Raw genomic sequence first — 13373 nt, 5'->3', positions numbered from 1 at the left:
GCATAGTTTTCTCAAACAGATTTTAATATCTTTTAATAACTTTTTCCCTCATGTGAGGTGATTATGTGTTACACCCTTTGCCAGTGAGTATCTAGAGGATTGCCTGGAAAAACTATCAAACACAGGGTAAAACAGATGGTCCAGATGCTTCTTGCGTGGGAAAAAAATATGCAAAAGCCTGTTGTTCTTTAAACTAAAATATAGTGCTTAAATTACAGTGACACCCAAAGTTACTTGGGTGCATCAAAATGTCATCAACAGGGTTGTAGAGTCAATGGAGCCATATCACCTGATTATCATTTTTGTGCTTATATAATGTGACTTTACACATTCATTTACACAGTGATTTCATGCCCTGCAGTGCTTACAGTCAAAGTTTGTTGGCTGAGGATTAAGGTGACTTGACTAAATTGTCATGGAGGTGAAAAGGGATGAAACCAAGGCCTCTCTAAACCATTTCAGTTTATCACATAATCTAATCTACCTCACATGCAAGATTCCTTCTTAAGCAAGGGGCAAAATAATATACAAACCACATGGTAAGGGGGTTTTCAGGGTTTGATTTCAGGATATGATTCAACTATAAGAAAGGACATCAGGCTCAATGCCATAGCAACAAGCTTGCATATGCATTATATTTTCATATCAGGCATTTTGACACCTATAACAAAACAGAGAAAACAGCTGATCCATTTACAAATAAACATACCAGTCTTTGTTTAAGCTATGAGGTGCCAAGCTGCTAAGCTGATGTATCCTCCAGACTTTACATTTCCTAAGTAGGATCTCCCAATCACCCCCTCCTGGGTAAGGGTACCATCTCCATTGTCATAAATCTATATTATGTCTCATTATGTCCATATTCTTTAAAGTTTCTAAACACAGGCAACTTCATGCTGCCACAGGGACAGACCAGGGCATAGATTACAAAGCTTGTCAAACTTGTATAATGCCCTTTTATTCTGTATTCCGTACTAGTACCAGTGGGAACAAAGCATTTACCCTTCATTACACAACAGCAATGTGTGCAGGACAGACAAGGGTACATAACTTGCTACCTGGTTCCAAAAATGGTGACTGTTGGGAGATGGTTTTAAGCCTCCCTGTCCTGATATTTCTAAGCTAGATATTAGGCTATGTAAACATAGCCTGCTAAGCTCAAAAAAGCCTTTAATTGGTCATTTTTTGGAACTGCAGGGGGGTGCTCATGGGTGTCCTCTCCTCCAGACCCCTAAACACCCCTACCTTGCAAGTCATTCTGAAGCGAAAGAGGACAGGGTTAGCTGCCCATCCTGATGTGGCGCTCTTCACTGAGCAGCAGATTGTTTGGTGTAGTGGGCGGCACATGTGCTCTGTAGATGTGCACTAAAGGACACCCCTTAGTGCTCTTGCACTTGCACCCCTTGGGTCATAAATGACCCCTCTTATATAATGTAAATTTTTTTCACCCAAAACAGTAATCAGTGCCTCCTTAGAGACATTAGTTGAAGCTCAAGTGGCTACAGCTGACTGTAGAATTCCATTTCTCAACAACTATTATAGCCTCTTGTCGCTGCAATCTTTTTTGTACTTTTAACGGGATTTATCATTTGCATTGTCAAAATTGGTCTGTGCACCCTGATGTTATCAGTATAGTTTTTGTCCTTGTTTATTCTCTATGCTGCATTTCCATTTAATAAAGTTCCTGGGGGTTAAAATAAAGTCCTGCACATGATTCATTTAAATAAACTGTAAAATTAACTTGAATAGCAATAGTAAGGATTCACATAAATGTCTGGTATTTTGCAAACATAATCGGCAATTATTAATCAGCTGTTCTTTAAAATCTGTAGATTGTATGTGATTTAAAGAACTTTGCTATGTTTATTTTTATAAAATGCAGCAAATGTTAATTACAGGTACTAGTGTGGTAGCAATCACTGGGGATCTTTTAAACCTTAACTTTATTAACCCAGTGCCCTAAGAAGAAAACTATGCGAAAGGCTAATTAAAACCTGTAACTTTGCCTGAAGGAAGGAACAAGTACTAGAAGGGCTGTAGGAATAGTAGCATGTGATTAAGTTTGCTTTGCACAGCTTTGACTTTCACATGTTCACATTTCCACTTACAAATGCAGTCCACTCCATGCTCTCACTCTTAATAAAAGGAATTCATTAAAAAGGGTTTCATTTTTATTGTCCCTTTAAAGGAACAGTAACACCAAAAAATGAAAGTGTATAAAAGTAACTAAAATATAATGTGCTGCTGCCCTGCACTAGTAAAAGTTGTGTGTTTACTTCAGAAAGTCTACTATAATTTATATAAATAAGCTGCTATGTAGCCATGGGGGCAGCCATTCAAAGGAGAAAAGGCACAGGCACATAGCAGATAACAGATGAAACACTATTGTATTCTACAGAATGTATCTGTTATCTGCTATGTAACCTGTGCCTTTTCTCCTTTTTTCCAGCTTGAATGGCTGCCCCCGTAGCAAACACACCAGTTTTACCAGTGCAGGGCAACAGTGCATTATATTTTTATTACTTTAAAGCTCTTTCATTTTTTAGTGTTACTGTTCCTTTAAGTGACATTTTTGTTATTTATGTTTAAACCTATTAGTTAAGTTCCTTCACAGCTTACTAATTCCAACCCTCACTGTGTTACATGGTTTCACTCACACATTAATGGGCACCAGTTTTTCTAAACCAACCTCAGAATGAATAATTTTCAGGAACATGGCAAATCCTGGTGCCACAGTTAAATAATTATCTAAGTCACATTAAGCTAAAATGGGCCCTTATTGCCGATATGATTAATAGGGAGATAGACAACAGAAATAGAGGGGTCTGTAAAGGGTGGCAACCTCAGTTATAGCTCCAGTATATAGGGATGATTTTTTATTTTACCTTCTGGCAGAAAGTATGGTAGGTTCAAACCATATATTATGGACTACAGATATGCAAATAAAATAAGGCTTTGCAAAATAATGGCAATATGCTACATGTTTACAGAAAATGTGTAGAATTTTTACATACACTGTGCTAATAACTTTATATTAAAATCTGTAAATGCAAAAAGAGGTTTTAAGCTGGGCATACAGAGATTACTTGAGCATCTTTCCAGGCTTTGGAATGTTTCAATAGACACAGTCCTATGATCACAAAAAGGAGGCCATGTGTGGCCAGCTTTAGAACTAGAAATGGTTAGAAGAGATACTTCAGGTCATATGTATAAAGTTATGAGCAAAGCAGTTATTTAAAAGTCTCAAAGCTTTTTCTTAAAGTAGAACCACCACATTTAAGTGATTATAATCACTTTCCCATTATCCAAGGCCGGTGCTCCGGTAAGCAGAAAACTGCACTAACCCAGGGTATTTCTATAGAAGTGTATTCAGCACAATCGTTATTCATCTTCTGTCTTCTCTTCTACGGGCCCAGGCTGGTGAAGGCACAGTAGTATGAAAAAGGCAACTTTGCTGAGTTCAGCTTTTATTTTATTATGCATGTGCCTGCCAGGACCAGAATGAAAAGAAGACAGAAGAAGTCAAAGAAAACGAGTGTATAGGTTCTTCTACAGAAGTGCCCTGGGTCAGTGCAGTTTTTAGCAAGCAGTTGCACCAGCCTGGGGTATCAGGTAAGAGATTTTAATCACCCAATGGTGCCTAATATTTTGGCACCCCACAGTGATTTTAGCTTTAATTGTCCTTTTAATATACTGTATATACTTGAGTATAAGCCTAGTTTTTCAGCACCCAAAATGTTCTGAAAAAGTCACCCTCAGCTTATACTCGAGTTGGGTGCCTTGGGTCCCTCCAGGCTAGCAGCCTTTGACCTTTGTGTGCAAATTAGGCCACCCGCAACCAGACCCTCCAGTGCCCTGGCCCGCTCCCATACTTATGTCCACTTACGTGTCCTCCAGAACTGCATCTGCAGCAAGTTTGCCAATGCACAATGAGCATGGGGTAGTACTCATATTGTTTTTGTTGACCCTCTTCTCCACTTACAGAGCTATTTTTTCTTTGAAATATATATTTAAAAACATATACCCCACTGATGCTTCAATTAATGTAATTACATTAATTGAGGCATCAGTTGGGTATATGTTTTTAATGTTTTTAAATATATATTTTGATTATTGAAGCAGTAGCTGCTGCATTTCCCACCCTAGGCTTATACTCGCGTTAATAATTTTTTCCAGTTTTCTTGGGTAAAACTAGGTACCTCAGCTTATATTCGGATCGGCTTATACTCGAGTATATACGGTACTAGTTTTTACATTCTGTATTTATTGGAAAAGAGGGAACATAATAACAATATTTGATTCCCCACTGTATGACCCTATGCCAAGTGGGTTAGGATAAGAGAATATAGAAGTTAACCCTGATGTCAGTCCCCTACCCCCCTACCCATTAGGCTGGCAATAGGTATGAATACATTGGGGGAATTTATGCAAATTAAGACTCTGGGTCCTGGGCTGTTCTATAGCCTCTCAGCCATTTACATGATAAATGACATGATAAACAAACATGGTATAATGAAATAATCCCCTCTGCTACTTGCATATTCTTGTCTAATGCTTCTGGGACTCTCTATGAACTTTAGAGGTCATAGTTTCCCTGATGTGAAAAAGAAAGTGATATGGTAGCAATATATTCAACAGTGAAATGCTTCATCATAGTATCGTAGGTCAGAAAACTCCCACAAACTAGCTATTAATCTTCAAAGTTTTGATGACTGATACAAAATTCTTACACAAAAGCCAAATGCTGTACAGGTACTATGTTCTCCTATACTGACTGTTATTAGGGATTTAACCATAGAAACATTGCCATAAGTCTCCACCATAAAGGGAAACTCCATCCAAAAATGTTTCTTAGGATTGTGAAAGGAAATGTATTTTCAAAGCAACTTTCCAATATACATTAAGTAAACATTTTTAAAGATTTCAAAATTGTTTGTAAATGTTTTTTCTTTTGAAAACAGTGTGTGTATTCCTTCCTGCAGTGTTGGTTCTGACTTTTGAAACAAGCTTACAGAAGCTAGCTAATCTCCAACCAAGATTTTGCATGCTTCTTCATTAGTCAGTTGATCGGATGGCTTTTGCTATAGTGTTTCAAGGGTTAGAACCAGCAGTGCAGAGAATGGAATAGGGAAGACAAATGCTGCTTTCAAAAGCAATTACAATAATAATTAACAGTAAGAGCATTTAAAATGTTGCATGTATGCTGGAAGTATCCCTTAGAATTACATTTTCTTTTATTATGCAAAAATGAAGGGTGTGAAGTTTCCCCTCCAAAGAAATAATATTGTCTCCAGGGGCTCCAGGGGCTTGTGAGACATACACAAATCCAGGCTAAAAGTGCCAGATTTTTTTTCAAGTCTGACGCATCATTTTAATATAATGCATCCATTTAATATCTGGTATAGTAGATAATGAGGCCACTATATGAAAAGTGTTTAACAGTAGAATAATACAGACAGTAGAAATTATATTGTGGTTATTGGCACAAAGTCCTCTACACATTGTGGGTACTGCTTGTGGGACTGCATCAGTTACAGAGCAGATGTTGAAATTCACTCAAGTTCATAAAAAAGACAGTGTATCTAAGTGCTGTTCTCAATAGGCAATAGGCACCAATTCGTAAAAGTAATGGCTACCTGAACTTACAAAATATATATATATACAGAGAGAGAGAGGAAGAGAATGGCAGAATTTTAATCTGGTAAACTCATATTTCACATTTTGATAAATCAGCCCCTAACACACATCCAAAATAATTTTAAGGAGTACTTAAAAAAAAGCTGGGGATTGGGAATCCATTACATTTAGGGTAAATTATATACTGTTGGAGGATAAACCTGTTAAAGTTTTACAAACACAAGTAAAATCTAAACACATTTAAGTATTAAATGTTAACAGTGCCCTTTTATTGTTCTCCAGTATTTTGACTGCTGTTATTGTGTCTGATTAGTTGGAAATAACCAACTAAGGGGCTCATTTATCAAAGTACGATCACTTCCGAAAATTATTTTTTTTAAGTTTTCGCACTGTGCGTATTTTTTGTGACTTTTTCGTTAATTTGCGAAACTTTTTTGTACTTAACGACAAAAAGCGCGACAAGTTGTACGACAAAATCGTATTTGTTGTGCTGAGTATGAAAGTTTCGGATTCATTCAAGTTTCGGTATCATGACTTTCCTTGGGCCAGGTTGGAGCTGCACAGTGCCATTGAGTCCTATGGGAGGCTTCCAAAAACATGCACAGAAGGATCAAAGTCATGAGAGGTTTTCCCACCGTTTACGATTGTTCGGATATGAAAATTTTGTGACTTTCGGATTGCCAATACGATATTATCGTGACTTATGAATTTCTTCGTAAGCATTTTCGTGATATTTGCGATCAACAGAAATTATCGTATCTAATCCAAATTTTGCCCATTTTGGGATTGAAACTCGTACTTTGATGAATCAGCCCCTATGTGTAAGCCTAAACAATGTTGCCTGATAAATTTAATTTGGAGACAAAAAGGAAAACAAAAATATCAGTGAATGGGAATGGGAAAAGTTAGGGAAAGTTAGGTTCTACAAGGAATTTGTGTATGTTGTAGCAGTCCTAGGCAACACAATGCAAAATGTCTTCAAAGATATTGAGATGGGAACAAAAATTGAGACTTTATATCCTTTCATCATGTCTTCTGTGGGATGTAAAAAAAAATATTAGAGGAAGTCTTTTCAAGAATTAAAAACCATTTATATACATAAATAATCTTTAACCTTTCAAATGGCTAACTTCTGTTTTGCATTACTGGAACAGAATTTGTTTTAAATGAAATGCAGGCAGTGAACTTACTAAATTGATAGAAGCATGAGAATCCGGAAATACGTTCAGAGTGAGTTATAGTTGTTTTGTTTCTGTGACACAACGTGAGAACAAAAGTGGACTAAGTAGTATCAACCATTCTGTACATTTTAATGTGAGCAGGGCTGATCAAATACATCAGTGAGTTTAAACTGAGATCCCTTCATTCAATAGGGGTTTTTATTGAAATGATATCCTAAGGTCCTGGAAAATTAGATATACCATGGAAAACAAAATGCTTTCACCAAACACTATTCACGCTTACAAGAGATCCTTACCCTCAAGGGTAATTCATTTTGTACATGTATCTAGGGTTACCATATTTGGTGAAATGAAAAAGAGAATGCCCTTGCTCTTTTTCCCCTACTATGTGATGTCACATCAACGTCATGTGGGCATGAGTTACATGTGTGGAATCACCGGAAGAATGGAAAACCAGCACAGCAGCCGGATGCTCGGTCGGATCCTCCAAGTCATGCTTAGGGAGGGAGGGTGAACATGATGCTGGGACCTGGTTGTGATGTGATTTGATATGTGATTCAATCTCAGTTGCACCCATACCATGCTTATGTTCAGTTTCCAGCCTGGTGGAGGGCTAAGTTACAAAAGATCACTAGCATGTGTACAGGGGGATGTAATAAAAGTTGGTAACGGAAAACTAGACTGGAACATTGAAAATTTACTCCAGCTTCTTACTGAAAAGTATTTATGCTCCAAATTGCGCATAATGCTTAATTATAATTTGCAGTGTAAAATTTTAATTCTTATTTGTGAAATTCATTTTTCTGTTTTTTTTTTATGCAATGTTTCACCTTTACCTTCCCTTTAAGTTTAACCATAAGATACAGTATACCAAAAGCACTGCACATTTCATTAGTGAGAACTGAGAAACCCAAAATCACAAAGAGCACTAGGTGAAAGGGGATCAAGCATAATCAACAACCTTCAAAGAGAAAAGTTGAACAACATGTAAGCATCTGGACCTTCTTATGCAGAAACACATTACAAACCAATGTAAAACTACTGAGATTTTATAGCTCTTTAATCTCCTGTGAGCCAATCCTCGGCACCCCAACATGGCAAAGAAAAACTAGTGCATGTGTGTTCATGCACATTTGACATGAATGGGAGGGTGGGGGCGATGAGCAGTACTGGCCTAGCAGTTTATATGAGCCAATTTATGACCAGTGTTATACATTGTGAGTAAAAACGTGGGAGACTGCTGGAAGAATTTTGCTGCTCATACTGCTAAATATTTAGCTAAATGGATAAGTAGTAGACTTTGGAATAATGCTGTAACAATTCTCAGTGAGTGAGGAAAACATTGTTTTTGCATATTTTCACAGCACAGACTACATCATATTTGCTCTGTCTCTGATGGGCATCATATGGGTCCAAAGTCAGTTTCTTTATTTCATTGTGTATTTACAAAACTCCCAAATGGTGTTTGAAGTGGAATACTCAGATGAGGGTATAGAATTCTGTTTTGACACTAGCCTCCCAGAAACAATCACAATTTCAACTGAAAACAGTGCCATCTCACTGGAATCTCATTATGAAAAGTGGATCATATATTTACAGCAGAGATACCTAACAAGCTATGCATTGTTCTTGTAGGGACAGTTTAAGTGTATTCGGGTTTTGGAAATGCAAAAATTCCCAGTTTTTTTTATATTGAGATACAGCAACTGCTTAGAAGGGCTTGCATGTCTTAGTCATTGTTTAATGGCTCCTTTGTACTTAATTTCCAGATGTGATTCTTTTAATGGGTCTGTATCCTGTGGGTATATTACCTTCAGGAACACAAGGAACGTGGCAATGATTCAAAAGTTTCATCAAACAACAAAATGTCTGGTGTTAATTCAGCGAGTTCAAGGACATTCTAAGTACTGTCTGTAACAAACAATAGACAGGGTGTGTTTGTATGAAGATGAATATAGGTTTTTTTTAAAAGTTAATAGCTATTAACCATTGTCTTTAAAACGGCAAGATATGATTACATGACAGTGGCAGGTACAGTTCCGTTTCGCAAATCTTTTGAAAGATTCGCAAATTATTCAGAGACAGATTTTCTCATCACTAAACGCCAGTCTTTTTTTTACGCTTGAAACATTGTCTGAAACATTGTTAGTGCCTGGGTCAGAGCCCTTATTCCAATTAAGGCTTTTAAAGAAGATATTGACCTGTCTGTTAGTAACTAGTGATGAGCTAATTTTTTCCCCAGGCATGGATTTGCAGCGAATTTCTGAATTTCGCCATTGGCGAAAATTAAGTGAAAATCCGGAGCAAAAAAATTAGTCGCACATCAAAAAAAGGCACGGTCACAACAAAAATAGACGTGGCCTTGGCAAAATGGGTGCGGTCTTGTCAAAAATAGGCAGGGTCGTGTAAAAAATAGACATGGTAGCAGCAAAATAAGGCAAAAAATTTGTGTGACAAATGCGTTTTTCGCCATTTTGCTAATTTTCCTATTGTTTTGTGAATTTTTCATCACTATTAGCAACATGTTGGATTGGCAGACGGATATGTCCATCATGTGACTTGCACCGAATCTGTGCTGTGAGTGTGCTGACAAGAGATCATTCTTTGGTATAAAAAAACAGCCATTACACAACCACAACAGGAAGTGATGATGGTAAATAAGAGAGCTGAAGCCTTATGGGGTGAGCTTTTCAAAGATCATAAGGAATCCAGCAAATTAATTATTGGGGTATGCTATAGACTCCCTAATGTAAGTGAAGAACATGCGGCTCAGCTTCTTTTGCAAATAGAAAAGGCTGCTAGTTTGGAGAAAGTAATAGTAATGGGGGATTTAAATTACCCAGATATTGAATGGAGCAATAGTACTGCCAGGACAGTAAATGGGAACAAGTTTATAAACTTGTTACACAACAACTTATTTTCACAAGTTGTTGAGGAGCCAACCAGAAATCGTGCTGTACTGGATCTAGTGATCTCTAACAACTTAGAAAGTATAGCAAATATGCAAGTGTTTGAACCCCTAGGTAATAGCGACCATAATGTTATTTCATTTAATGCTTGGTGCAAAAAGGGCTGTCCTTCAGAACATAGATTGTGGCATTAGGTTTTCTGCTAAAAACACAGAACAGAAATGGTTGCCAATTAAAAGTATATTAAATCATTACTGTTCCCAATTTATTCCCTTAAAATGTAAATATAAAAGAGTTAAGAACCACCCTACATGGCTTAATTCAGAAGTAAAGAATTTAATAGGAAAAGCATTTAAGCAATACAAATCAGAGGGGGCAGAAGCTGCATTTAGGGAATATAAATACTATAACAAGTGTTGTAAAGTTGCACTCTAAGGGGCACATTTACTAACCCACGAATCCGAATCCGAATTGGAAAAATTCCGATTGGAAAACGAGCATTTTGCGACTTTTTTGTATTTTTTGTGATTTTTTTGGCGCCTTTACGACTTTTCGGAAATTGAAGCGACTTTTTCATTACCAATACGATTTGCGCAAAAAAACGCGAGTTTTTCGTAGCCATTACGATGCGCTCATATCTTGTCGCGACATTTTCCTATTGAGCGCTCGTAAGCGGCGGGGCACCGGGGCCAGATGGAATACACCCTCGGGTACTAAGAAAGTTTAGATCAGTGCTACCAGGTCTATATTTCTGATATTCTCAGAATCTTTTTCATCTGATATGGTACATATGAATTAGAGGAAAGCTTGTCTGAATATTCTGAAAGGGTTTTTACAGTGTGAGCTTTGAAGTTTTGGTATTCTCTCCCTGAGAGATACATTAGATAACTTTAAGAAGGGGCTGGATGGCTTACTAGCAAGTGAGGGAATACAGGGTTATTGAAGATGGCTCATAGTACAAGTTGAACCAGGAACTGGTACGATTGCCATCTTGGAGTCAGAAAGGATTTTTTCCCACTCTGTGGGCAAACTAGAGAGGCTTCAGAAGGGGTTTTTTGTATTCTTCTGGATCAGCTAGAAGTTATATATAGGCATAAATGGTTGAACTTGATGAACAAATCTTTTTTTAACCTAACTTTCTATGTAAAACCATGAATGGCTTTGGTTTGACTGAGTTGTAGCAAGATAGTTCTGGTTTAAAGCAGACAAAACCAGAAAGTGTTGGGGTGGGGTGCCTATAAAACTATGACCAATTTCCAAAGTTCTATTTATGTTTGCTTAGATAAGCATGTTAGGTCTAGGTAAAAAAAATGGCTTTGGTATCCAATGGACTATAGCATGCTAAGAGGAGGATTTTGTAAATGGAGCTACTGCAGCAATGTCTTGAAAAAACACCTTTTAAAAGCATGTCCAATGATCAGTTGTTCAACGTTGCTCCTTGTGTCAAAAATGGGTCATCTTTTTGCTACTGCAGAGAACATGCATCTGGCATTAGTAAAGGATCCCTTTTGTGGCTCAACATTTTTTCATAGCTTTCTTTAATGCATAAAAGATTACATACATAACAATTATTAGTCTTTCTCCAATTGTTAAAAGTATATCCAAGACAGCAAATAAGTGCTTGGGTAGGGAGTGTTGGGTAGAGACTGGTGGCAGCTCTGTAATGGGCTGCTATTGCATAGTTAAAAGTGAAGGATATGTGCTGGTCTTATTGTCTTGTGGTCAGGTTGAGTCTGGAAAGGCATTTTGTTATACTTTTGTGGAATCAGCTCTTAGCTTGCTGTATACAGTGCTTTTTTTTAAAAAAAAAAATTGGCATATGGTTATCCAAATATCATTAAGTAGGTTTTCTTCTGAAAAATAATATCATTGTTAACTTGCTCTGTAAATATTTTAATGAACTAACAAGATTCTACAATCTTCTGGATTCATGGGAAAATACGTTAGAATTTCTTCTTTCGATGCCCTATTTATATACAGTCAAACAGCTAGGCGCCTGGTTCATATTTCTAAGACTTCCTGTTGCCACCAATTTTTAAGCCTTTCTAAAAGTAAAATAAAAGAAAAACAAACTTCCATGTTGCGATGTTTATTTTATTTTTAAATTTTATTGAAATGTGAAATGGCCAGTGTCAGATTTTATTTATTGCACTTATTTATTTAAGCAGATTGCAGAGGGAGATCTATACCGTCACTTATACTACTTACAAGTGTATTTATTACTATAAGCAGCAAAAACAGATGTGTGAAAACTGAGAGTTTGGCAAATTTACATCTGAGCAGACGGTTCATATGTGCAAATCCAGTTGGTTCCCAGCACTGCAGTTAACAACCCAATGTACTCACACATAAAAGCAGATGTATTGTATTATCTATGAAAAATAAAGATATGATGTGACTGTTCGTATATCTGCAGGGAGTGGGCTGCCCCTATTCTTATCCTTGTTTTGTTCCAATATTTGTCATAGCAGAGCCTTTTATCTGAAAGTTTCTATCTAGCATTTATATCTTTACCACTAAAAACTTCAGTTTTGTGGTAGGCTACTAATCTACTAGGGCTTTTGTTAATGCATATATGTTAGAATGACACTTTCATTTCAAAAACTGCCAATAGAGTAGCCTTGGATAAAGTGATTTACAAAAGTTCAATTATTTTTTTGCATTCCTAGGGAGATGTATTAACATAGTTAAAGAAGAAGGAAAGGTACAATCACTGGGGGGAGTGCCAAAATGTTAGCTACCCCCAGTTATTTTAATCACTTACCTATACCCTGGGCCAGTCCTCCTGTTAGGAGAAAACCGCACCAGCCGGGTTAGCTGTGAGAGAGGGATCCCTTTTCCTTCTGTCCTCACGTGGCTGACGCATGTGCAGTAGAGCAAAAAGCTGAACTTCAAGAAAGAAAGACGTCTTTTTTCACACTACTGTGCATGCCCCAGCCCCAGAATTCTGAAGGTAGAGGAGAAAAGGAAGAGGATCCCTCGTTAGCAGCTACCCGGGTTTTTGTGGTTTTCTCCTAAAAGGAGCACCAGCCCGTGGTATAAAGTAAGGGATTACAATCACTAGGGGGTTCCTAACATTTTTGCACACCCCAGTGATTTTACCTTTCATTCTCCTTTAATATTTATTCCTTTTACTGACATAGAAACACTTCTATCATGCTTTGCAGAAAATAATTAGCTTTTATTAGAACAGCACAATCAGCTAACAGTTGCCCAAGACTGGATCTGATTTTCCATCAGTGAAGATTGTTATACCACTAACAAAATTAACTATCAGAGCCTATGAAGAAAATAATGGAAGTGCAATAAAACTATATATTTGGGTACACTTGCACCCCTTTAATGTTACTACACTCAGACCTTCACAATGCCCTGCAACTTCCTGTAAAATTGGGGCCCAAATTAATTTTTAGTTGAACAATATCAAAATAAAATAAATAATGGTAATGACCAGTTTTTGCTTTTGACTTTGTATTAGAGAGCCACATAACTCGGACCCATAACAACTGGGTCATTCACCAAAGTTATTTCTCATCTAGTTTCATATAAGGATGTGCTGTAAAAAGTACTGTAACACTGATTTTTCTCCATTGGCAGAAAATGTAATTTTCCCATAATGTTTGCATGCTTCCGAAGTCTTGTGAGA

General features: G+C 37.1%; 1 protein-coding gene across 4 annotated transcripts in view; it reads left to right on the top strand.

The window, feature by feature from the left end:
- The window catches only part of col4a2 (collagen, type IV, alpha 2), a 122931-nt gene that overhangs the window by 14833 nt on the left and 94725 nt on the right, over positions 1-13373 (top strand). The gene's annotated exons all lie outside the window — the stretch shown is intronic.

This window comes from Xenopus tropicalis, chromosome 2 (assembly GCF_000004195.4).
Source record: "Xenopus tropicalis strain Nigerian chromosome 2, UCB_Xtro_10.0, whole genome shotgun sequence".
NCBI classification, from domain to species: Eukaryota; Metazoa; Chordata; class Amphibia; order Anura; family Pipidae; genus Xenopus; species Xenopus tropicalis.
The sequence above is the reverse complement of the archived record's forward strand: the minus strand, read 5'-3'. Positions and strand labels throughout refer to the sequence as shown.